A 26,039-nucleotide genomic window follows, 5' to 3' on the forward strand; every position below is an offset into this window, starting at 1 on the left:
TCGAAGGAAATTATTTTTAAGAAGCGAAGCGCTGTCTAAGTTCGGAATCACCACCTTAACAAGTGAGTGCATAGTCCCTTTCATGAACTTGATTTTAATACAAGTATTGAGTGAAGTATTAAATATATGTTTATGTGCGAATTATTTGATGTTGCCTGAAATACGTGTTAAAGAACATACCTGATAATATATGATGATTTAGGATAAAGAGTAAACGTAAATTAATTATGAGGAATATTGGGTAGTATCTTCTTACGAGTACGAGTGAGTTATACTCAGAGAATAGAACTTTAATATATGTCATTGATCCGGGAGCATGGATTAGACATAGTCATTGTCCCTAGTCCGAGAGTATGGATTGGACATAGTCAAATGTCATTAATCCGGGAGTATGGATTAAGACATAGTCAATTGTCCTTAATCCAGGAGTGTGGATAGAACATAGTTATTTGTCATTAATCCGTGAGTATGGATTTAGACATAGACATTTGTCCCTAGTCCGAGAGTATGGAATGGGCACAGTTATTGATCCGAGAGCATGGATTAGATCCGAGAGTATGGATTAAGTAAAGAGGTAAAGTTTAAGGTCTGAGAGTATGGATAGTTTCGTTGGGAGGAACGACATGGTGGGGGTAAGAGTTGCTTATATATATGGTGAAATTGTGTATTTTGTGAGTTCTAAATTATATATATGATATAACATTGTGGGATTGAAATCCCTATGTACTCTCCAGGTTTCCCAACCTGACCCACTCAAGTTTATTTGTATCACAGGTGTCGATATGAAGTTACATTACACTGAGAGATTAAGGAGATGTAAATCTCTACTGTTAATGAATGTAAGTTCTGTTTATGCTTATGTTTCTATATTGACGATGACATCAGAACGTTTTAAAATGAATAAAATACATTTTTTCGGAAATGCTTTGATAACGTATTTATCATGTTTTTCTGGGAACAAATTCTGCAACACTTTTCTTTAAAAGGTTACTTTGATTTTCAAACAAAGCATAAACAAATCGGTCTTTTCTGGCCGTAAAAATGGGGATGTCACAAATAATGAATGAAACAAATAATGAATCTCAATCTTTGAATTCGTTAGATTTTGATTATGATTTGATTTTTGGTGTTCCAGATCGTGCTATTGATGCAGAAGTTAAGGTTGAGGACAATCGAGTCCCTGAAGCATCGAAACATTCAGATGAATCTACTCTCACACAGGATAAGCATGATATGTATTCATCAACAATTTTTTTCAAGAAATAACAACAGTCTGCCTGTTATATCAAATTTTCAAGTGGAGGGGGAGCACTTGAATTAGTCTACTCAAGTTGAGGGGGAGCATACTTTCGAGGGGGAGAGAGTAAGAATGAATGTTGATGTCGAGGGGAGCATCCTAATAATAATCCAGTTGTTGAGGAGGAGCAATTTGGAAATAATACAAATGTTTCAAATGTTTCAAATGTTCAAACTGATGAATTTCATGATATTAATGATAATTTGTCAAATGCAGGCGAAGGATCTGAAACTGAGGAAATGTTCGAAGATGCATCTTTGGACTTTGATCCAACATATCCTCCAATGGATAGATGGACTAAAAGTCATCCAAAGGAACAAGTTCTTGGTGATCCTCGTGAAGGAGTGTTAACTCAAGCTCAACTTCGTGCAAAGAATGAGGTACTGAATGTACATGAAGAATTTTGCATGTTAAATGTTTTTATTTCGAAAATTAAACCAAAATCAGTCAAGGCTGTTATCAAACATCCTGATTGGGTTGTTTCTATGCAATCTGAGCTTGCTGAATTCGAAAGAAACAAGGTCTGGAGATTAATTCCCAAACCAAAAGATGTTTCAATTGTGGGCTTAAAATGGATCTTTAAAAATAAAACTGATAAAGATGGTAATGTTGTTAGAAACAAAGCTAGGCTTGTAGTTAAAGGTTAGTCGCAACAAAAAGGTATAGACTATGAGGAAACCTTCGCCCCTGTCCCAAGACTCGAGGCAGATCGAATATTTTTAGCCTATGCATCGCACAAGGATTTTGATGTCTACCAGATGCATGTCAAGTGTGCATTTCTCAATAGTGAACTGGAAGACACGGTGTACGTTGACCAACCCCCACGTTTTATTATCGAAGAAATTTCTGATCATTGTTATATTTTAGATAAAGCTATTTGTGGGATAAAACAAGCACCAAGAGCCTGGTATGCAACTCTTACTAATTTCTTAAAGCAATCGAAATTTAAATAAGGATCAGTTGTTCCCACTCTATTTCGAAAGAAAGTTGGGAATCATCTCATGCTTGTTCAAATTTATGTCGATGATATTATTTTTGGCTCTACTGACCCTGCTTTGTCAAGAGAATTCGAAAATTTAATGAAAAGCCAATTTGAAATGAGCATGATGGGGAAGATAAACAATTTTCTGGGATTAAACATTCGTCAGAGCAGAGAAGGAATATTTATTAACCAAGAGAAGTATACAAGAAATCTGGTGGAAAAGTTTAGAATGACGAATAGCACGAAGCTGAGAGTACCAATGGCTGTTGGAACAAGGCTTAATCCATCGTTAGATAAACCAGTTGTTGATCTCACATTGTATCGAAGCATGAAAGGTTCGTTACTTTACCTCACAGCAAGTCGACCTGATATTATGTTTTCTATGTGCAATTGTGCTAGGTACCAAGCGAATCCCAGGGAACCTCATCTAACTGCAGTCAAGAATATATTTCGTTATCTCAAAGGAACAACTTCGTTAGGACTGTGGTATCCTTCGAAGAAAGACTTTTTCATACAAGCATTATCAGATGCTGATTTGGGAGGTTGTAATCTTGATCGCAAAAGAAGAAGTGGCCGATGTCAATTATTGGATAGGAAGCTCGTAAGCTGGCAATCGAAAAAGAAAACATGTGTTTCGATTTCCACAGCAGAAGCTGAATATGTTGTTGCTGCAGCTTGCACTTCGCAAATCATATGGATACAAAGTCAACTGCGTGATTATGCAATTAACATGAAGAAGATTTCGTTGTATTCTGACTCACAAAGTGCCATTCGCATCTGCCATAACCCTGTGCAACATTCGAAAACTAAACACAATGCTCTTCGTTGCCATTTTATAAAAGCTCACGTTGAAGATGGAAACATAGAACTTCATTTTGTAAAGACCACTGATCAGCTTGCTGATATCTTTACAAAACCCTTAGATGAAAAATCTTTCGTGAGAATTCTGAATGGCTTAGGAATGATGGATGGGGATTCTGTTCCTGGACAACCTTCGTTAGAATGACAAGCCAAAATGGAGGAAATATTTCGATTCAATGGTTACTGTTCATGATTCAGCGGTTACTATTCGTAGTCAACGCTTCGACATGCTTCGCTTTCGACATTGTGCACAATGGTTTGACAAAAATCTTCGTTACTTTTTCCATTTTTCAAATTTTCGTTAGTCAGGTACAATTTTTTATTGTTTGTTATTTTTCTTTATCAAAAATCAAAAACAACAAAAAGATTGTAATTTTTGTTTTTTCTTATCCAAAATCAAAAATGCCAAAAAGATTTTTCATTATTTTTGAAATTTTCTTTCAAAAATAAAAAAATCCAAATATATATATATATATATATATATATATATATATATATATATATATATATATATATATATTTGTGTTTTGTTAATCTTTTTTGGTGTAGATTTTAGCGAAGATTTTTGATGGTTCATGCTTGTTGCTTGAGGGAAAGGTATATTTTCGAAACTTTGTCCTAGTTAGGATGTCCCTAGAAGCATGCTGCAGCATGTCGACCCAAGCCTCCATGAATCAATGTGTTTTCGAAACCCTTAATGGATTTTTCATCACGAAAATTCCTTCCCAAATAGGCTATATTCAGATTAGTCTCTGAGCTACCTTACTCTTTCACATGAGTTAAGAGTTAACTGCTTAGTCCAATCATAGCAGAGGTACTTTTGATTCTTGAACCAAACTTTTTCATCCTAAAGTTCTTTCACGATCACACACAATGACATATGTCCAAGAGATTTCTGGTATAAACCAATCAAGATCTAGACATATCAAAACTCTGTGTTTATAATCTGACATCATGAGACCGTGATGAAAGTGAAACCCAAAATTTTGAACCATTACAGTAATTGACGGTGAACTTTGTTCCATATTTTAACAAAACTTTTGTTTCAGTACCATTTTTCAATACTCCAAATCATATTCTTTCTTTTTGCGTGGTCTTGCTAAAATGTTTCAAAACCCACGACATTTTTACCAAACAAGATCCATACATACTTTTGTTTTATGGAATATCCTTTCAGTGTGAGTATCTATCTGATTCTTCGTTACTTCAAATATTTTTTCCAAGCTATAATTGTCCCTAACTAGACTGGTCAAACAAGTAATTTCGTTTACAATGTATCACTCTTATGTTTATATGTGATATGTAACGAAATTTCAAGCCAACCCTTGAGGTCATATAAAAAGATGCCCTTCGATACTTCTCTATAAGTATTCGATTGTAATTCACGGGAAACCACACAAGCAGTTAGTCATCTTTCTTGATGAATAACGAAGTGATCTTTGCCTGGGATCTGACTGCATTTGTGTCGAAATACGTTTGACATCACAGAACCAAAATTTTCTTATTTTTCTTCTTATCTTTTTCTTTGTCACACATTGCACTCACGAAATTCTTGAGGTTCTGAGTAATACCAACTCAGGCTGATGATTTTGAAAGTCTGGCATATGACTTCGCTTTTAAACCCAAAAGTGAAAGAGCCCAATTCCGAAGGTTTCTAACGGTTCTTATCCTATTGGTACTATCGAACAGACTGATGGATGTGACGTTATGGTTACTGCGTGGGTTTCAAGGAAAAGTGATCATCACTTTATCAGACGTGGCTATCTTTACGACACTAGGTCTGCTTTTTCAGGAGACACGTGGCTTATCAATTAATGCTTTTTCACGAGACACGTGGCTTATTAGACGTCGCTATCTTTACGACACTAGGTCCACTTTTTCAGGAGACACGTGGCTTATCTATTAATATGCAAACCTTTTGGAATTCAAAAATGGTGTACGTATAAAAAGGGAATTGGGGATTCTATTCATATTTTATGCATACTTAATCTTCTTAAACGATTTGTGTTCTTCTCTCTCTTCAAATTCTTCAAGTTCTTCTAAACCCTAAAAATGGTGGCCATTCCATCTCAAACCACTGAAGATGTTTCATCCCAACCAATCATGAAGATCTAAAGCACTAACTACCAAGTTCTTGGCGATGTCGATGCTTATCCAGAGGGTTCACAGATGCTCGTCGTTGCTCTCAAAAATTCTGTGTTGTCGACGACCATGTTCAACTCGTTCTTTGTACCACTTTCTTGGTTATATCTTGTTGGTTCTACTGCAACTTACAGCAAGACGATGAAGATTGTGACGTTTCAGTTGGTAAATGACAAGAAATTCCGGTTACCTAAGAAACTCTTTGCTTAAATTCTGAATATCCCCAATTCTGAACCTTTTTATAAGGTAACGAATGCCCAGGTCATCCATATGTTCACTGAGATGGGTTATCAACCTATTCTTACAAAAATCAGTGAGTTGAAGAAGTCCAGTTTGCCTTGTAGGTGGAATTTCTTATTCGGAATTTATCTTCGTTGCTTGACTGGAAGAACTGTGGGGTTAGATAAAGCTACATTGGAGGTGTATGCTATGGTGGCTGGAATTTACTATGATTTTCAGGTGGATTATGCAACTCAACTCTACAATGAGTTTGTCAAGAGTATTGGAAACACGAATGCTGAAGATGGGGTTTCTTGTGCTTGATACTGAAGCTTAATCTTACAGTATGTCTATGAGAAAGAAGGGATTATGGTTTCTGAAGGTGAAGAAATAGCTAAATTCACAACATATCATTATCCCAAGACTGTAGAAGATGATGTTGATATTTTTCGTACTGTGGCTCGTATTCCTGATGTGATGCTTCAAAAAGTTGATCCAACCAATCCAGTTTTGGTCGAATATTTGAAGACTGTTAATCCATCAGTTGAGACTGGGAAGTTATTAGAAAAATCTAATGAAAGTTCTTCAAAGAAGAGTAGAGGATCGAAGAAGAAAGATCAGGCTAGTCCTTCGAAAGCTAGTCCTGAAAAAGTTGAAAAGGTGGCTAAGTCTCCGAAGAAAACTGGCAAAGGTGAAAAGACTTCGAAGAAAATTACTAAAATTGTTGTTAAAGAAACTGCTCAACATTCGAAGGAGGTGATACCTACTCAGACAGGTGTCTTAAAGCGATTAAAGAAAATGGCCTATAAATCACGCCATTCTGCTGAACGATCATCAAGCTTTTGTCCATCGTATATTCGCAAGCCTCAACTCAACAGGAAAGGGGTCCTCCATACAAATTGAAAGGTGTTTTGATCATTGAAAGGTGTTTGGTTTTGAGAAGATGTGGACACAAGAGCAAGTGGTCCTCCAAAAGTTGAAGTGGTTGGTGGGTCAATCGAGGATTCATACGATTGAAGTTCTCCATACAAATTGTACAAAGTTTCAGTATGAATAGCTGGATTTCCCTAAATAATGAGTTTAACCATTTTCCAGCTTTCAAAAAGATTGTTTAAAAATTTGAGATTTATCTCATGTTGTGTCTTTTTTATACTCAAATTGTTCATTTTGACCATAATAAGATTGAACCTATCGTGAGCATCATGGATGGTTTCTGATGAAAGCATTTTGAAATTATCGAATTCAGTCAAAACAGATGTTCTTTTGTTTCCGATAATTCTTTTATTTCCACAAAAACGATTTTTCAAATTTTCCCAAATTTGATTTGCGGTTAACAGTATAATGTCATCCATTTGACTTAGAATATTGTGAGGTATTCCAGACACAAGTTCCTTTTTGGCTTGGAGTTCCAACTTTCTTCTGATTTCGGTTTGAGTGGCTTGATTTGTAGCAAGAGTAGCCATATTTTCTGGAGTAATATATGTTCCTTCTACGCATTTCCAGACATCTTCATTTATAGCGTTAAGATGAAGATTCATACGGCCAACCCACGAATTATACTCTTTAGGAATAAGTATGGGTGTCCGTGAACCAGATCCAAAGCTATTTGCAATGGAGACAGAGTTCATGTTGGAGTAATTTGCCAAAGACATTTTTTTGAAATATTTTTTGAAAGGATTTTGAACAAGTGATATTAAAATGAAATATTTAAAGAAAAGCTTATGGAAGGTTTATAAACGCTATAACCAAAAGTTTTTCGACAAAAATTTCAAGGTAAATCACACAAGCTCTGATACTAACTGTTGAGAAATTATTCCTTTTATATCAGCTCAGATACCGATTGCTGGAAATATAAAAATCTGATCACCACAACAACAGGCTCGGTTACCAGTTACAGTGTGACAGATATATAAGTTAAAGATATAAGATGTAGATATATATAAGAATAATAAATGCGGAATAAGTATAAATATGAAAGCTATAAATGACTGAAAGCTATAATAATATAAATGACTGTATTTAAATGACGTAAAGCTATAAATAATATAAATGACTGTATTTAAATGACGTAAAGCTATAAATAATATAAATGACTATATTTAAATGACAAAAAGCTATAATAAAGTATATAAGTATATAAATATATATCAAGTAGGTTCGTCAATAAATTGACTGAACTGGAGTGATGGAACGACTGGTCGATATTTGAACTCTTGGAATGACTGGTCGATATTGGGACTCTTGGAGCGACTGGTCTATATTAGGACTCTTTGAACGACTAATCGATATTGGGACTCTTGGAGCGACTGGTCTATATTGGGACTCTTTGAACGACTAATCGATATTGGGACTCTTGGAGCGACCGGTCTATATTGGGACTCTTTGAACGACTAATCGATATTGGGACTCTTGGAACGACTGGTCGATATTTGTTCAAAGATCAATTCGGTGTTTGATAAGTAACAAAGAGTTCATTCAAAGCTCGGTTTTATGTAAAACAAGTTGTTTACAAAAGAGTAAAAAATACATGAGTTTATGTATTTGTATTTGAGGTATTTTTGGGTAAAAACATGCACACGGGTCGTGTAAGATAAGGCATAAGTGACACGGGTCGTGTAGGAAGGTTTAGGAGAGTTTTGGAGGGTTTTCTTGATGATGATGCTGAACACGGGGCGTGTTGATTTTAGGCTTGTTTTTAACACGGGGCGTGTTGATGTACAGATGCAAACAGAGGGGTACACGGGGCGTGTCTGATATAAGGCATGCTGAACACGGGGCGTGTTCACGCAGCTGTCAATTTCGGGATTTTTGTGATTTTAAGGTAAATTTTGTTTGTGATGTTTTGGCTAAGGTAATGGTGTTATGGTGTTTTGAGGATGTTTTCAAGGTTGTTTAGAGGTTGGAAGGAGGTTGATATAAGGTGGTGATGGTGGTGAAATTTCTATGAAGATGATGATGAATAGTGATGGGTTTTGTGGTTGATCTTGATGGAGAAGGTTTTGGGGTGTTTCATGGTTGTGTTTTGGTGTTTTGATGTAAGGAAAGTGCTTGGTGGTGTATGGTGTGATGAACAAAGGTAGTGAAGATGAAGAACCTTGAGTTTCAATGAAGAAGATGAAGATGGTTGATGGTGTTCTTCATTTCATTGTTGATGATCTTGATGTTCTTCACTTCATTGTTGTTTGATCTTGGTGTTCTTCATTTTCTCCAGGGATTTGTCTTTGTTCTTGAAGAAGATGAAGATTGATGATGTTCTTGGGAGTAATTGGTGTTTGTAAGAAGTGTTACAAGATTACAAATGAACACACTCAATCATACATACAAACTCACGTATACATATATGAGTAAGAAATATCTTCGTGCACTTGAGTTTAAGTGAAAGAGTTGGCTGCAAGTTGTGGTAGAGTAGGAGGCAAAAACGTGGGTGTGGGTTTTGCTTCACATTTCCATTGCTTTATTGACTATTCCTTGTTGACTACTTCCACATTGTTGACTTTTTAACATACAACATACATATATACATATATATACATAGTACATATATATGTACATATATGTGTGTGTGTGTATATATATATATATATATATATATATATATATATATATATATATATATGTATATTGTTGAAACTGTTTAGTCGCACAGCTAAATTTTCTCGTTTATGCGTTTTCCGTCTTTCGCACGTTTTCGTATTTTCCGTTTTCATCACGCATTCATGCAACCTGAAATAACTGATAATATTTATTAGATAATACAAAAACAGTTCGTCTTATTTCAGTGATGGTCACATACAAGGTCACATACAAAAACATTTTTCAACAATCCTGATGGCACTGTGAAAACTTCTACAGTGGACACAACCATCAATCAAGGTGAACAACCAAGAATTTCTACTCCTGAGTAAAAAATTGTCAGACCACCCGGGGTTCCGAATACCGAATCATTTCATGAGGAGGGTCGAACTTAAGGCATCACTGCAAACGTATCTGACACGGAAGCAAATGCCGACAAGGGTGAAGGAGTATCGACTAATGAAGCCCAAGGTAATCCTTCTCTTGTTGTATCGTCTACTTTCGAAACCTCAGTTGTTGATACTTCAGTTTCGTTACCACCATATCTTGTTCCCAATACATCCCATATACCTTCATCCACTTATTCTCCTACTTTCGACAACATCATACAACAACCTATTACATCCTTATTTCCATCCCAATCTACTGAACATCCACAACCAATTAATGATGATGAAACTGATGATGGTGGGTTCGTGGGTGCGTTTCTTGAAATAGAGTTCAATACGGAAGAAGAGAACATACCCGATCACATGCTGATGTTTGGGAAGCAATTTAAGATTTTGAACATGAAGATTAATTCATTGCTACAGCTACAAGCAGACGGAGGGGGAAAACATTCAGTGTCTGGTATTAAGGTGGATGTGATGCTGAAAGCTCAAGAGCATCAAATTATGGATAAACTTGATATTATGGATAAAAACAACGAATTGAGGGTAAAAGCTCAATCTGAGTCCTTTAATGGAGCACTTAGAGCTTTGAAGGATGTTGCGAAAGAAAGGCATGTTTTGTATGTCCAAGAAGTCAAGACTATTCGTGAGAATGTCAACCTCAAGATTCAAGAGTTACGAGAAGATATGGTGAAAGAGGTTGCACCCTTGGATCACAAATATTCCACTCTTCACAAGAAGGTGGATATACTTGTTGATGCGGTCACGAAAGTTGTGGAATGGTATACAACTTTAGTTTTGAAGGTTGATAAACTAGCAGAAGAAGAGGCTAAGGTTTTGAGAATGTTGACAAGTTGCTGAGAGACTTGAAGGATCTCATGTCAAAGTCTGAGTCTTCGAAGTCTTCGTCTATTTCTCCTGAATTTTTCAATGAAAAATTTCACCTGTTAGAGTCAACAATTCACAAGGAATTAGTTCCACTTGCGAAGTTTGCGAATTTTATGCCAACAAATGCCCCGCCTGTTGTCACATGGGTGCAAGGGGAGAAGGGAGGAATGTTGGCAGTGGTAATAAAGACGAAGGTGGATATGGAAATGTTGGTGGTGATGCAAAGGTGGTTGGAAAAGTGTTAACTACTCAAATTCCAACTTCCTTACCAAAAACTTTGACTGTTTCATCATCAACAACAACTACAACAATGCCAATTACAAAGGGTATAATCATTGGATCTACTGGTGGAGAAACAGGATCTTCGAAACCTAAGACAACTGAAGCAGATAAAGGCAAAAGGAAAGGTGTTAGTGTTGAGCCTTCTAAAGAGGAAAACAAAGTTGCGTTTGAAGCAGAAATGGAAAAACAAAAGCATATTCAAAGTATTCTTCTACAATGTGCAAATGACCCACCTGGTCTCGACAAAGGTGATCCTACAAAGTTGTATCATTAATAGTATATCGAAGCTTTGACTGTTTCAGGAGATATGCATGACTTTTGAGAAGATTCCAAAGAAAAGTTTCGACACTGTGAACACTAACATGAATCAGTTAGATTTTCCGGTGAACAGAATGATGTTCTTGGATGAACAGTTCGAACTTGCTGACAAGTACAAGGATAAATATGAATACAGATGTATGAAGTTTCGTTTCCATGATGTACTAGGAAAGAATGAGGAGGAGATATGGTCATTAGTCAAGATAGTTCGGGTTCTTGGCATATCCAAAGATGTTTTATTCGAGGGTATGTTACAAAATTATCGATATCATGCAGTCCGAGCAAACAACGTAGCATTCTACTTCTCGGTTGCAGACTTTCCTCTAATGAATCTACATGATTTGTTAGTTGTGGCCATGATTATGAAGAGTGTTGATGCATCGAAACTACAAGTGACAAGCAAAGAATATTTTATGAATGGTTTTGGTCACTTGAAAGTTTTCATTGATGGATACTATGGAGCTTTAGCCTTAACTGATGTTGAATTAGCTAAGTCCTTGGAAAAAGAGATCGAAATTCCAACAACTATGCTTATATCTAAGGCTAGTTTGAGAAATCTTGAAGATGGAGAGATTACCTTGAAACCTTTAGGAATCGTTTTTGTTGGCAAAAACAAGAAGGGGAATAATTCAAAATTCTTGTTTCAAGTGTGTGATGTCAAAAGGTATACAACGCCTCATTACACAAATCTCTTAGTTCAGATGAATAGTTGTGCCAAGAATAATGATAAGGAGAAGGCTGAGATTCGAAAGATTGTGAACTGGCATGCTGAGATCCGAGGGGTTATTCATCAAGTTGCGAAGATTTTAATGACCTGATTGGTCACTGCTCACAAAGGAGGAGAATGTAGATGTCGAATATAATTGTGAGGTGTCGAATGTCATTATTAGTTTCTATAGTTTGTAACATTATTACAAGGGCATGTTAGGTTTCGAAACTTACAGTGTCTAGTCCCTTGTATTTTTTTTCGCTTTCATGTTCCCTATAAATAGGGAAGTGTACTAGAGTAGACAATAACTTTTGCCAAGAACTTTGTTGTAATTGTATAAACACTATGTACTCATTGAAAGCTTATTGAGCGAAACATATATTATTTAGATCTAGTGTTCATCATTCATACTTTACTCTGATCTCGTAATTCATTCTTCATTTCATTACAACTACACAAAGTCAAGGTGATTGAAAACTGGGCAACACCAAGAACACCGATGGAGATACGCCAATTTTTGGGCCTTGCTGGCTACTACCGAAGGTTTATACAAAAATTTTCCAAAATCGCAAAGCCACTCACTACCTTGACTCTGAAGCGAGTGACTTTCAGCTGGGAGAATAAACAAGAAACTGCCTTCCAAACGCTTAAACAGGCCCTGTGCAGTGCTCCAATCTTGTCTCTCCCAAAAGGGACCAAAGATTTTGTGGTCTACTGTGATGCATCCAAGCAGGGCCTTGGATGCGTGCTCATGCAACGAGGGAAGGTCATTGCCTATGCATCAAGACAACTCAAGACTCACGAGGTCAATTACACCACGCACGACCTCGAACTAGGAGCAATGGTGTTTGCCCTGAAGATCTAGAGACACTACCTTTACGGCAAAAAATGCACCATCTTCATAGATCATAAGAGTCTTCAACACATTCTCAATCAAAAGGAGCTCAACATGAGACCACGACGATGGGTAGAACTGCTAAATGACTACGAATGCAAAATTTGTTATCATCCGGGAAGGCCAACGTAGTAGCAAACGCCCTAAGTCGGAAAGAATACTCGGGCCGCCGAATAAAATCATTGACCATGACCATTCATTCACACCTGTCCACACAGATCAAGGAGGCGCAGCTAGAAGCCTTGAGACCCGAGAACGTCGCAGGTGAGGCCTTGCGGGGAATGGATAAAACCCATGAAGAAAGGGATGACGGAATTCGTTACTTCATGGATCGAATCTAGACACCGAGGTTCGACGGGTATAGAGACGTTGTCATGAATGAGGCTCACAAAACCAAATACTCTGTTCATCCCGGTTCAGACAAGATGTATCTGGACCTCAAAAATTTTGTAGGTGGCCAAGCATGAAGGCAGAAATCGCTTCCTATGTGGGCAAGTACCTGACTTGTGCCAAGGTCAAGGTAGAATATCAAAAGCCCTCAGGTTTGCTTCAGCAACTGGATATACCCGAGTAGAAGTGGGAGGGGATAACCATGGACTTCATAACTAAGTTGCCCAAAACGACGGGTGGACTGGACACCATTTGGGCGATCGTCGATAAATTAACCAAATCCGCACACTTCCTGCCAATAAAGGAGCCAAACAAGATGGAGAAACTAACAAGGACGTACATCAAAGATATTGTACGATTGCATGGCGTGCCAATATCTATCATCTCCGACAGAGATAGTAGGTTTACCTCATGGTTTTGGAAATCACTCCAAAAGTGCTTGGGTACCAGACTCGACATGAGTACAACTTATCACCCTCAAACTGACGGTAAAAGCAAGAGAACCATTCAGACGCTGGAAGACATGTTGAGAGCTTGTGTGATATACTTTGGTAAAGCCTGGGATACCCATTTACCGCTCATCGAGTTCTCATATAATAACAGTTATCACACTAGCATTAAGGTTGGTCCATTCGAAGCCCTCTACGGACGCAAGTGCAGATCACCTCTGTGTTGGGCTGAGGTGGGTGACACGCAGCTAGCAAGGGGACAAGTGCCTAATAGCACACTCACCGGCCCGGAGATCATACGGGAAACCACAGAGAAGATCGTTCAAATCCGTGAACGATTAAAGGCATCCTGGGATTGGTAAAAGAGTTATGCAGATAAGCGACGAAAACCCTTGGAGTTCCAGTTTGGTGAACGCGTTCTGTTGAAGGTCTCATCCTGGAAGGAAATGATACGTTTTGGAAAATGGGGGAAACTAAATCCAAGGTTTATCGGGCCATTCGATATCCTTGCCAGAATCGGTCGGGTGGCTTACACGCTTCGACTACCACAAGAACTCAGTAACGTACACCCCACCTTCCACGTGTCCAACCTCAAGAAGTGTTTGTCCGACGAGACTCTTGTAATCCCACTCGATGGAATCGAGGTAAACGAGAGTCTACACTTCGTAGAGGAACCGGTGGAAATCATGGGCAAAGAGGTCAAAAGGACGAAACAAAGCCGCATACCCATAGTGAATGTCTGTTGGAACGCCAAGCGAGGACCTGAATTCACCTGGGAACGAGAAGATCAAATGAAGCAGAAGTACCCACACATTTTCCCTAACTCATGAGTACTCACTCTAGAACTAATTTCGGGACGAAATTCCTTCTAACGGGGGATGAAAACTGTCGATTTTGAATCCAACAGAAGTCGAACGAGCCAACAAAAGTCAAGTAAAGTCAACAAGTCAAGCGAAAGTCAAACAAGTTAACGAAGGACAAACTAGTGGGATATAAACATGTAAATTATACCTTGCTTTTGGAGTTCTAGGTTAGGACCGAGGTCATTAGGATCTCGGTGGTTCATGGACCGAAATCCCCTTGAGATCTCGGTTGGTACATGGACCGAAATCCCCTTGTGAACTTGGTGGTGCTAGGCCGAAATCACATGTGATTTCGGTGGCTCTATGAGGTTTTCAGATGGAAAGAGAAAAGAATGGAGTTGACTTTGTGATATGAGTTTTCATCCTTTCCAACAAAAAATATTAACCAGCATATATCAAGGCTTTTATCCAACAAATAACAATGCAAACATCACCTTATCCTTCCCTCTTTAACTACGGTCGAGAACACCCCAAACTCCCACCATCTTCAAGTTCTTCATTTCCTCTCAAGAAGCAAGTCCAAAAACTTCCAATGATTTATTTCTCCAAGTTGATTCTTAGAATTTTGGTAAGTAGTTCTTTCTAATCCAACAAAAGCTCCAGTACCTCGCACATGAAATACCATGAAGAGCATTCGTGTGTTCTACACTCTTTTGAAATTCCTTCCATAATTATGTAGAATAATCCACTTGAAGGTCATAGTGTAGCCCAGCAACCATGTCATATACCTCCATTCTTCCTTTATCGAGACCAACAGTTCTACCAGTTAAACACCTCAGAAAAATACCAAATAGAAAATTCAAGATACAAGGAAGACTAGATTTCTTAAACTCACTGATCTTACTTAGTTGTGGTTGATAACCCATCTCATTGAACATATGGAAAACTTGAGGGAATTAGAAATCAACATACGGTGGTGAATTTGGAATGTCAAGAATTTGGGAATTTTTCCTTTGAACGCGTAAACTGATAATAGACCCTTGAATTCCCTTTTATAAGTATCCTTAGAATTTGAATTTGAAGCGGGATGTGCAATTAATGATCTCCGACGTGGCACCTTAAAAATCGCATCATTCTGCCAAAAAGTTTCCAGGTGTCAAAAAGTAACTGTCACATCTCCTTGAAACAAGGAAACGTCTCCTCCCACAGTCTGTACGTGTCTCGTCAAGGAATAGTAACTGTCAGCATCCTTCGGATGGAGGTAAGGCTCTTTCACTTTTGGGATGAAAAGCGAAGTCATATGCCAGATAATTGAAATCATCAGCCTGAGTTGGTATTACTCAGAACCTCAAGGATTTCGTGAGTGCAGTGTTCCAAAGAATTTAGACAAGAAGCAATTATAAGAAAATTTTGGGATACTGTGATGTCAAAATATCAATTTGACACGAAGGCAGATAAAACCTCGGGCAAAGATTGCTTCGTTAATCACCAAGAGAGATGATGAACAGCTTGTGTATGCTCCCGTGAAATACAATCGAATACTTGAAGAGAAAAATCGAAGGGCTTCTTTTATAAGGTTTCATGGGTAGCTATAAAAATTTCGTTACATATCATCCTAAACATAAGGTGATAAATTGTAACATAAATTACTTGTTTGACCAGTGTAGTCAGTGACAAGTTTGCTTTGAAATATTTTAAGTAACTTTGGATTTCGAATGAAACTCACACGGAATGCATATTCATGAAAAAAAATTTGTGATGGATCTTGTTGTGTAACAAACATCATGGGTTTCGAATGTTTGATCAAGACCACTCATACGAAATGAATATGATTTGAAGTTTCGAATTTGGGTACTAAAACAAAGGTTTCGTGAAAATCTGGAACATAGTTCCTCATCAATTCCTTAAAAGTTTAGAAAATTGGGTTTCACTTTCATCACGGTCTCATGATGTCAGATCATAAACACAGATTTTTGATATGTCTAAGTCTCGATTGGTGGGATCAGAGACCTCTCGAACATATGTCTTCGTGTGTGATCGTGTAAGAACTTTTTGGACGAAAAAGATGGATGAAAGACACAAAATGCACCTCTATTATTTTTGGACAAAATAGTAAACTCTTAACTCATTGTGAGAAGAGTCAGGTAGTTCAGGAGACTAATGTGAATACAAGCCTGATTGGGAAGAAATTTTCGTATGAAATATTTCATTAAGGCTTTCGTACACACACATTGAGTCAATGGAGGCTTTGGACAACATGCTGCAACATGCTTCTAGGAACAACTTAACTAGTTCAAAATATTCAAAAATTTAAAGATTTGTATGATAGATTTACTTGACCCTAGTACTGCAAGCATTATCCACTGTGTAGCATCATGAATATCTGTAACAAAGTACTAAAAAGAAATAAAAAACATATTTTTGTTGTTTAGATTTTTCGAAAATAAAGAATGAAATAAAGAGAAAATCTTTTTGATGTTTTTGATTTTTCGAAAATAAAGACAGAACAAACGAAAATAGTTTTGGAATTTTGGAATTTTCGTAAATAAAATGACAAAACAAAGTAAAATCTTTTTGGATTTTTAATTTTTCGAAAATTAAATGACAAAACAAACGAAAATCTTTTTGGAGTTTTAATTTTTCAAAAATTAAATAACAAAACAAACGAAAATCTTTTTGTATTTTTGATTTTTCGAAAATAAATGACAAATGAAATGAACTTGTTGCAAATACACGAAATTTTATCAACCCTTGAAAAATGATAAATCTACGAATTCGAAGGGGTCGAAGCGTTGACTATGAACAGTAACCTCTGAACGCTGAATGACTTTGCTTTGTCTTTTATTCAGTGCCTCTTAATCATTCCTGGTCAACCATCATTCTCCTTTTTCGCATGGAACAGAATTCCCATCGATCATTCCAAGTCCTTCTAAAATTTTTACAAAGGATTTTTCATCTAAAGGTTTCGTGAAAATATCAGCTAACTGATCAGTTGTTTTCACGAAATGTACTTCAATATTTCCATCCTCCACGTGATCCTTGATGAAATGATAACGAAGAGCTATATGTTTAGTCTTCGAATGCTGCATAGGATTATGACAAATTCTTATTGCACTTTGAGAATCACAATATAATGGAATCTTTTTCATATTAATTGCATAATCACACAATTGACTTTGGATCCATATAATTTGTGATGTGCAAGCAGCAGCAGCCACATATTCTGCTTCAGCCGTTGAAATTGATACAGATGTTTGCTTTTTCGACTGCCAGCTCACCAATTTGCCATCGAGAAATTGACATCCACCACTTGTGCTCTTTCTATCAAGATTACAATCACCCAAGTCTGCATCCGAATAAGCTTGTACAAAGAACCCAGTTTTCGAAGGATACCACAATCCTAACGAAATTGTTCCCTTAAGATAACGAAAGATATTCTTCACAGCAGTGAGATGTGGTTCCCGTGGATTTGACTGATACCTAGCACAATTACACACAGAGAACATGATATCAGGTCTACTTGCTATAAGATAAGGTAATGAACCAATCATGCTCCTGTAAATAGTTAGGTCAACTGCAGGTTTATCTAACGAAGGTGTCAACTTTATGCCAGTTGCCATAGGAACTCGTAACTTTGTGCGATTCGTCAATCCAAACTTCTCTAGCAGATTCTTCATATATTTTTCTTGATTAATAAAAATTCCTTCTCTGCTTTGATGAATATCCAGTCCAAGAAAATTATTGATTTTTCCCAGCATGCTTATTTCGAACTTACTTTTCATCAGATCTTCGAATTCTCTAGACAAGGCAGGGTCAGTTGAGCCAAAAATAATATCATCAACATAAATTTGAACAAGCATAAGATGATTCCTAACTTTCTTTCGAAATAATGTGGGGTCAACAGATCCTTGTTTAAATTTAGATTGCTTCAAAAATGAAGTAAGAGTTGCAGACCATGCTCGTGGTGCTTGCTTTAATCCATAAACTGCCTTATCTAAAATATAAACATGATCAGGATGTTCTTCATTAATAAAACCTGGGGGTTGTTCCACGTAAACTGTTTCTTCAAGCTCTCCATTTAAAAATTCACACTTCACGTCCATTTGATAAACATCAAAGTCTTTGTGAGCTGCATAAGCCAGAAATATACGAACAGCCTCGAGTCTTGCGACAGGGGCAAAAATTTCTTCATAGTCAATTCCTTCTTGTTGTGAATACCATTCAACAACAAGTCTGGCTTTGTTTCGAACAATATTTCCATCTTTGTCAGTTATGTTTTTGAAAATCCATTTTAACCCGAAAATCGAAACATTTTCAGGTTTAGGAATTAATCACCAAACCTTGTTTCGTTCAAATTCAGACAATTCAGATTGCATCGCAACAACCCAACCTGAGTGTTCCATTGCAACCTTAACTGTATTTGGTTCAATTTTAGAGATGAAAACATTGAACATGCAAAATTCTTGATGAGTATTCAATACCTCATTCTTTGCACGAATTTGAGCTCTTGTTAAAACACCCTCTTGCAGATTCCCAATTACTTGATCCTTCAGATGATCTCTTGTCCACTTTTCCATTGGCGGATATGCTGGATCAAAGTCCAAAGGTGCATCTTCATATAAATCATCATTATCTGAACCTGCAACCGAACAAACATCATCAAAATCATTATTATTTTCATTGTTTTCTAAATGCTCCCCCTCAACATTATGCTCCCCCTCAACATCAGCATTCAATCTCTCATTCTCCCCCTCGAAAGAATGCTCCCCCTCATCTAGAGTGTTCGAATCCAAGTGCTCCCCCTCAACTGGATTATTTTGCATACTTTTGCCTATCTCTTGAGAAGTTGATGTTGAATCATCAGTAAGCTTCGTTAATTCAGGAAGATGATTATCATTTGCATTAATTTCAGCATCAACAACATGATCTGAAATACCAAAACTTAAATCATAATCAATATCCAATAAGTGCGAAGGTTCAGATTCATCTTGTATTTCTTTTAGAATAGGATGATTTTCAGAATGCGTTTCAGTTTGTTTAACATAGTAATAATCAAAAGTAAGATTATAAGTTTCTTCCACTTTTCGTGTTCTTTTGTTCAACACACGATATGCGACTGAATTATGCGAATATCCCAAGAAAATTCCTTCATCTGCTTTCGCTTGAAATTTCGTAAGATTATCCTTGAGATTCATAATGAAGCACCTACATCCAAAAACATGGAAAAATTTCACATTAGGTTTTCGATTGTTGAGAATTTTGTATGGAGTGATGTTAAAACGCCTATGGATGACATATCTATTTTGAGTAAAACATGCGATGGATACTGCTTCAGCCCAAAGGTATTGTGGAAGATTCGCATAGGCCAGCATAGTCTTTATTGCTTCGCATAGAGATCTATTTCTTCGCTAAACGACACCATTTTGTTGTGGTGTGTATGGAGACAAAAAATTATGCGAAATTTCTTTGTCCACCAAAAATGAATCAAGAACATTGTTCTTAAATTCAGTTCCATGATCACTCTTAATTTTTCGAACATTCTTTTTCAACGTTGTTTCCATCTTTTTGATAAAATCAATCATGATTTGTGCAACCTCGGATTTAAGCCTGAGAAAGTAAACCCACGTGAATCTTGAAAAATCATCAACAATTACTAAAATGTACCGTTTCTTGTTGGGTGTTGAAACGGTCGATGGACCACACAAATCAATATGTAAGAGCTCCAGTGGTTCGACAATTTTTGAATCTATGGTTATCGGATGACCTTGTTTATGTTGCTTGCCAACTTTACAAGCTGCACATAAAGAATCATTATCAAATTTAAGTACTGGTAAACCTCTTACCAGATCTTGCACAACAAGTTTGTTGATATTCCCAAAGTTGAGATGTGAAAGTCTTCGATGCCAAAGCCAACTTATATCTGATGAGGCTTTCGAAAGAAGACATACATCAGGTTTGCCTATTATCGTATTGATATCCAAAGTGAACATGTCACCTTTCCTTTTTGATTTTAGCAAAACTTCTTTTGTGTTGACATTCGAAATGATGCTTCCCTCTTCGTTGAAAAGAACTTGATTGCCAGTGCCCACAACAAGTTGTGAAACACTTATCAAGTTATGTTAAAAACCTTCAACATAAGCAACACGATTCACTGTGAATTTTCCATTCGTGATCTTCCCATATCCTTTGACTTGGCATTTTTGATTGTTACCAAATTTCACAACTCCAGCATTCTTTAGGCTTCGAAAATCTCGTAAATTCTCCTTTTTCCCAGTCATGTGACGAGATCAACCACTATCAATATACCACTTGTTATCGTATTGCTCGTCACATAGTACCTGCAATCAATGAAACAATTTAGGTACCCAAGACTTTTTGGGTCCTTGGAAATTAGACTTCAATGTTGAATGTAATGAAGAACTTTTAACCCAATCACAAACTTTGGTTTTGAGACTATCAATTAAGGTCACATCATCATTTAAAGGAACCGAAACAAAAGATTTTGATGGTTTCAGATGTTCACTGACATTACCCTTCATATTCTGAGTTTGTGATTGTTTATTCTTTGCTTTCACTACTGGTTTCCATGCTTTGACTGATATGTTCGAATCCTTAGAAGATGAACTTTCGTTTGATGAAGTATTCACATACTTCTCATAGGCTTCGTGAATTTGCTCCTTTGAAAATGTATTCGAATGATACATTTTTCCTTTGCCTTCAAGCCAATGATCAATATTCTTCCTTGAAGTTATCCCTTTTTCATGTGAAATTTTCAAATTTTGTTTCTTCGTGTGATTAGGAAAAATTTGGCTTTTGAGGAACGAAATCAACTTTTGGTTTTGTTCGAAAAGATTGAGCATAAGATGTATCAACAGTCGATTTAAAATGTTGACGTTGAGAGAATTTTTGTGGTGATTTTGATTCATTTGAAAATTTCCTTGGAATATTAGTTTTTGAAACTTTCGAAAACATTGGTTGTTTCTTCACTTCAGACCTTGAATGATTTGATTGAGATGAAGGTTGTTTAATTGTTGAAAAAGATGAATTTTTAGCTTTGAAAACATTTTTGAGTGAATGTGATTCAGACACATATTTATTTGTTTGAGCGGGTTTTTTCTTTTTGTCTGAAAAAGTTGTTGAATCAATTTTTGTCGTTTCATCTGACATCTTTTGAGATTCAATAGTCTGCCAAAATATTTTCTTCCTAGCTTATCTTTTTGAAATGTTATTTTCTTTCGAAAATTTGTCAATTTGATCTTTGAATTCCTTGGAGTTTAGTTTGACAATATTTTCATTTTTCACTACAACTGGTTTTGAAATCTCTTTTTCAATTTTTGATTTTTCAACCCATTTTCTTTGTGGTTTTTGGCGTTGAAAAACATATGAATTCTTTGTTAGGTTGTTTTCAACTGTGCTTTGATTTGCGAAGAAACCTTCATCAGTTGTTTTCAAATTATCTTCTTCAACTAACTTCTTTAATTCTGGTTGGATATTCTCAACATTTCCAGTAGTTATGAATACTTGATTTGGAAAAATGACATCATATGTACAGTTGAAATTTGGATAAACCACAGTATTCGTTTCAAGAAAGTGAGCACCTTGTTCATTCATCACTTTTTCGAACTTTTGTGTATCAGCATACACTTGATCAACCACAATTCGAGGAATTTCGTCTTCATTTGAAGATTTCTTTTTCTTCGAAATTTTCTCTTCATTTTCATCATCGCTATCATCAGTTTGACTATCTCTAATGTCCACGAAGTCCAAATCAAAAACTTTCGAAGTTGAGGGTTTATCAGTTTCTATCTTAACCATCAAGTCCTTAACTTTTTCTTTCCCTTTAGATGTTGATGCAACATTAACAATAGACAACTGGGAACAATCAACATCCTCAAGATCACTAATTTCACTAATATTGTCAGAATTATCTTCAATATCAGCAAAATTCGATTGAGAATCAGATGTTGAATTCTCAGTCTTTTTCAAAATTTGGATTTGTTCAGATTTAGTCAAAGTATCATTCACTATATTAACTAATTCATTCGCATCGAGACATTCATCAATTTTGACAATTCCATATTTATATCTATCATCAGGAACTTTGTCAAATTCAGCTATTATCTTCTCACAATCATACGAAACATTATCTACCTTATCTCTTTCGTATGCTAGAAAAGGCAGTAATTTTCTATGTTGCTCTATACTTATTTCACATGAATGATGTAAATCAGTTAATTTGCGATATAGTCTCTTAGCAGAATTACAGTATATGTTTCTTTGTGCTAGCAAAAGTTTGACTTCATTTGATAAAGTATCCCTATCACACATAATATTCGTTATCTGTAATTCTAAACAATCAACTTTACTTATTTTCATGTCTAATCGCTTTTTGGTCTCTAATAACTCCATGGACAACTTGTTGGCCTCATTGCTAGCAGACACAACAATTGAATCAAAATAAGTAACAGTCTCATCAAAAGATATTAGTTCAGAATCGTAAGCATGTGTAGGAATATTAAAAGATTCGATAATATTACGTACCTTTGTTGTCATTGGAGATTTGTCTGCTGCCTTGGATACGAAGCATCTACCTTTCACTTCGAATTCCTCTTCATCTGAGTCCTCCTCCATCTTCGCATACATTGCTCCATGTGTTGGATTCCTCATTTCTTCATCGTCTGATCCAGATGACCAAATTTGATAAGTTCCATCTTCCTCCTGTTCACCCCTTGCGACCAGCGACAAATTCTTAGCTTTCGCACGAACCTCCTCAAGCCTCTCTGTGTAATAAGCCTCATCTTTTACTTTATTCTTCCACTCATCCTTCTTCCGAAACATACAATCATTCACAATATGATTGGCTCCATTGCAATAATGACAATCTATTCCAGCATCACCTTTCAGCATCTTCTCACTCTTCCCTTCAGACACCTTCGAATCTTTCTTCTCAACCTTCTTTTTCTCCTCAACAACAGCTTTACTCACAGCACTTCCTTTCACCTCAGCTAGCTTAGCCTTCGGATTGAATGGCTTTTTGAAAAACTTCTTAACACGATTATTCGAGTAAAATGCTATTGCCTCATCATCCGAATTCATGATAAATCCCTCTTCTTCCTCCGAATCACCTTTTCAGCTTCTTTCTCAGATATCTTGGACACAAGTGCCAATGGACCTCCTATACTCAGGTTCGATTCCTCATCCATTTCATTAACCTCACTTTCGTGTGTCTTCAACTGATTGTACAGATCATTGAGAGATGATGTATCAAAACTTTGCTGATTCTTCACCATCATACTCACGCTTCTCCATTCTTTTCGAAGACCCATCACAAAGATGAGATTGAATTCCATTGAAGTCCTGGTGATTCCATAGCGATTGCAATGATATATTAACTCATTCAGACGATCATAGTACACTTCTATTGTTTCACCTTCTTTTTTTCTAAAATCTTTCAGCTCAACCAAGCACTGTTTGACTGAATTGATTTTCGTCTTCTCGCTTCCTTGAAACTTTTCTTTCAGATTGTTCCAGATCTCCTTAGCAGTTGTACAACTCCTTACGTAATTGTACACAACTGGAGGTAAAGCTCCTCGCAATTCCATCATACATCTCTTCTCTAGTTTTTTCAGACGATCAGTTTGATTTTCAACACCAGAACTTGCAGAAGATGATCCAATTGCTTGAACATTCACCGGAGCATTGACATTTCCAGTGATACATGACCATAATTCTTCATCAAGACCATTCAGATAATTCTGCATACGATCAGCCCACTGATCATAGTATTCAGGGATCAGCATTGGAATTTTGGTTGATGTTCCTAACAGATGAGAAAACGAGGTCATCGAATTGAGATTAAAGCTCGCCATTGTTGTACGGAAAATGATTTTGAGAATTTTGAAGAAAATTTGAAAATTTGAAAACAAACTAGTTGAATCAAATCGGAATAACAAGAAGAACACTCGATTCAACAATTCAAATGCAGAATCAAATCACAACCTAAAATCTAAACAAATTTTTCACTATAAAAAAGTGCGGAACTTTTGAACCAAAAAGTTGATTCAAAAACGTTTTGTATAGATGAAAATCATATCACAGATGTGATTCCTGCTCTGATACCAATTGATGAACCAATGAATCGAGTATAAAATGAAACATAGTTAAAATTGAAGTAAGAATGCGAGATTGAACAACGGATGTAAATATGATCTTGCTTCAGCTCTATTACGCTTTCGAATGTTTACAGAGTACAAAGACAGGTCTATAAAAACTCTTATCTAACTCTAGTAAATATCCCTATTTATAGGAATCAGAAAGCGTATAAAAAATATACTAAGGCATAGACACTTAAGCCTCAAATAAAAGCGCCTTAGTAAAATAGATTACAAAACATTCGAAGAGTGCAAAATATACTTCTACTAATTACAACACTTTTGACCCTTACATTTCTACACACTTTCATGATAGTTCTATCTCATTTACACACATTATCATGTGTTTCTACACACTTGCATGATAGTTCTATCTAATTTACACACATTATCATAGGATAATACCATCTTCAAAGAGTTCATCAACCACTTTCAAGTGTTCTAGGCATAAAGATTTTCATCCTAATCTCTTCAACCAACCACAACCAGACTCAAGGTGAGTTCATACCCCCCACATTTTCGAGTTTTTCATGTTTTAAGGGGGGGAGGAATACAAGTAAAGTTAACTTTTAACACAAATGTTTGCATGTTCTATTTCTTTGTGAATATAAAACATTATTTGCATGAAATATAAGTATTACTAGTTTTTAAAACATTTATTTGTGGTATGATAGTTTTAATGATATAAAACTAAGAAAAACAAACAAAAACTATGTTATATGTTCTTTAGTAAAAGGTTAAAACCACAAAGCTACAAGGATTTTAAGACTTTTATCAAGGTATGGTTTTTCTAATAAAAATGGTTACATATTACTTATTTTACCATTTTTGTGGGAAACATCCCAAAATATGGTGTTTTGATCATACATTTTAAAACTAGACAAAAACACTGTTAAAAACGGGGCAAAGGCTCGAAATGGACTTTTTCATACAAATTTCTCATACTTGTGTTACATGTAAGTTTTTATGATATAATCTTTTAAAAACATCTAGACAAGATAACTACTATGTATTTATATAAATGATTATATAAATATTCTTAACAAACAAACATAATAAACTATAATTGGTATAGTTTGGGAGTCTCAAACATTTCATTATCATTTCCGAAGAAACATATAATTATTTAAAGGTATAATTATTTTTACACTATGTAACCACTATGGAAGAGTAATGTTTTCATTTACAAGAAAATGGGTTTTCATTACACTAGACGTAAATCGGTTGATACAATTTTGTTAGACATTTTGCTTCACCGTACCTACCAGAGTATACACTAAGTCCTGAATTATAACCAGAGTCTCTTGTAGGGAGAGCGTGACACTTGTGTATACATCTATATGGGATTGACAACCCCGCACCTAAGATGTTAGCTACAATTAGACCGGAAAGTCTAGGGTGACAAATGTCTGACATTTCGATGCCTGAAGAACGTCGTAGCAGGCCAACTAGTCATTAGCATGGTTATGATAACTTACATTGGGTATTAACAATATATTTGGTTTACGGGGTTAACATACATTCAATTAGTTTCATATAAAGATTAAACTACGTAATACTATTTCCCAGTACCACATTACTTACATTTTAGTCTTTGGATTTAAGACTTTCAGCTCATTTTTAAGGAAAATATTGGATTTTCTGAAAGTACACACTATCATTTTTACCCAGAAAAATTACCAATCCTACTC

The sequence above is a fragment of the Lactuca virosa genome, chromosome 7, assembly GCF_052849685.1.
Source record: "Lactuca virosa cultivar CGN04683 chromosome 7, Lactuca_virosa_CGN04683_v6, whole genome shotgun sequence".
Taxonomy (NCBI): Eukaryota; Viridiplantae; Streptophyta; class Magnoliopsida; order Asterales; family Asteraceae; genus Lactuca; species Lactuca virosa.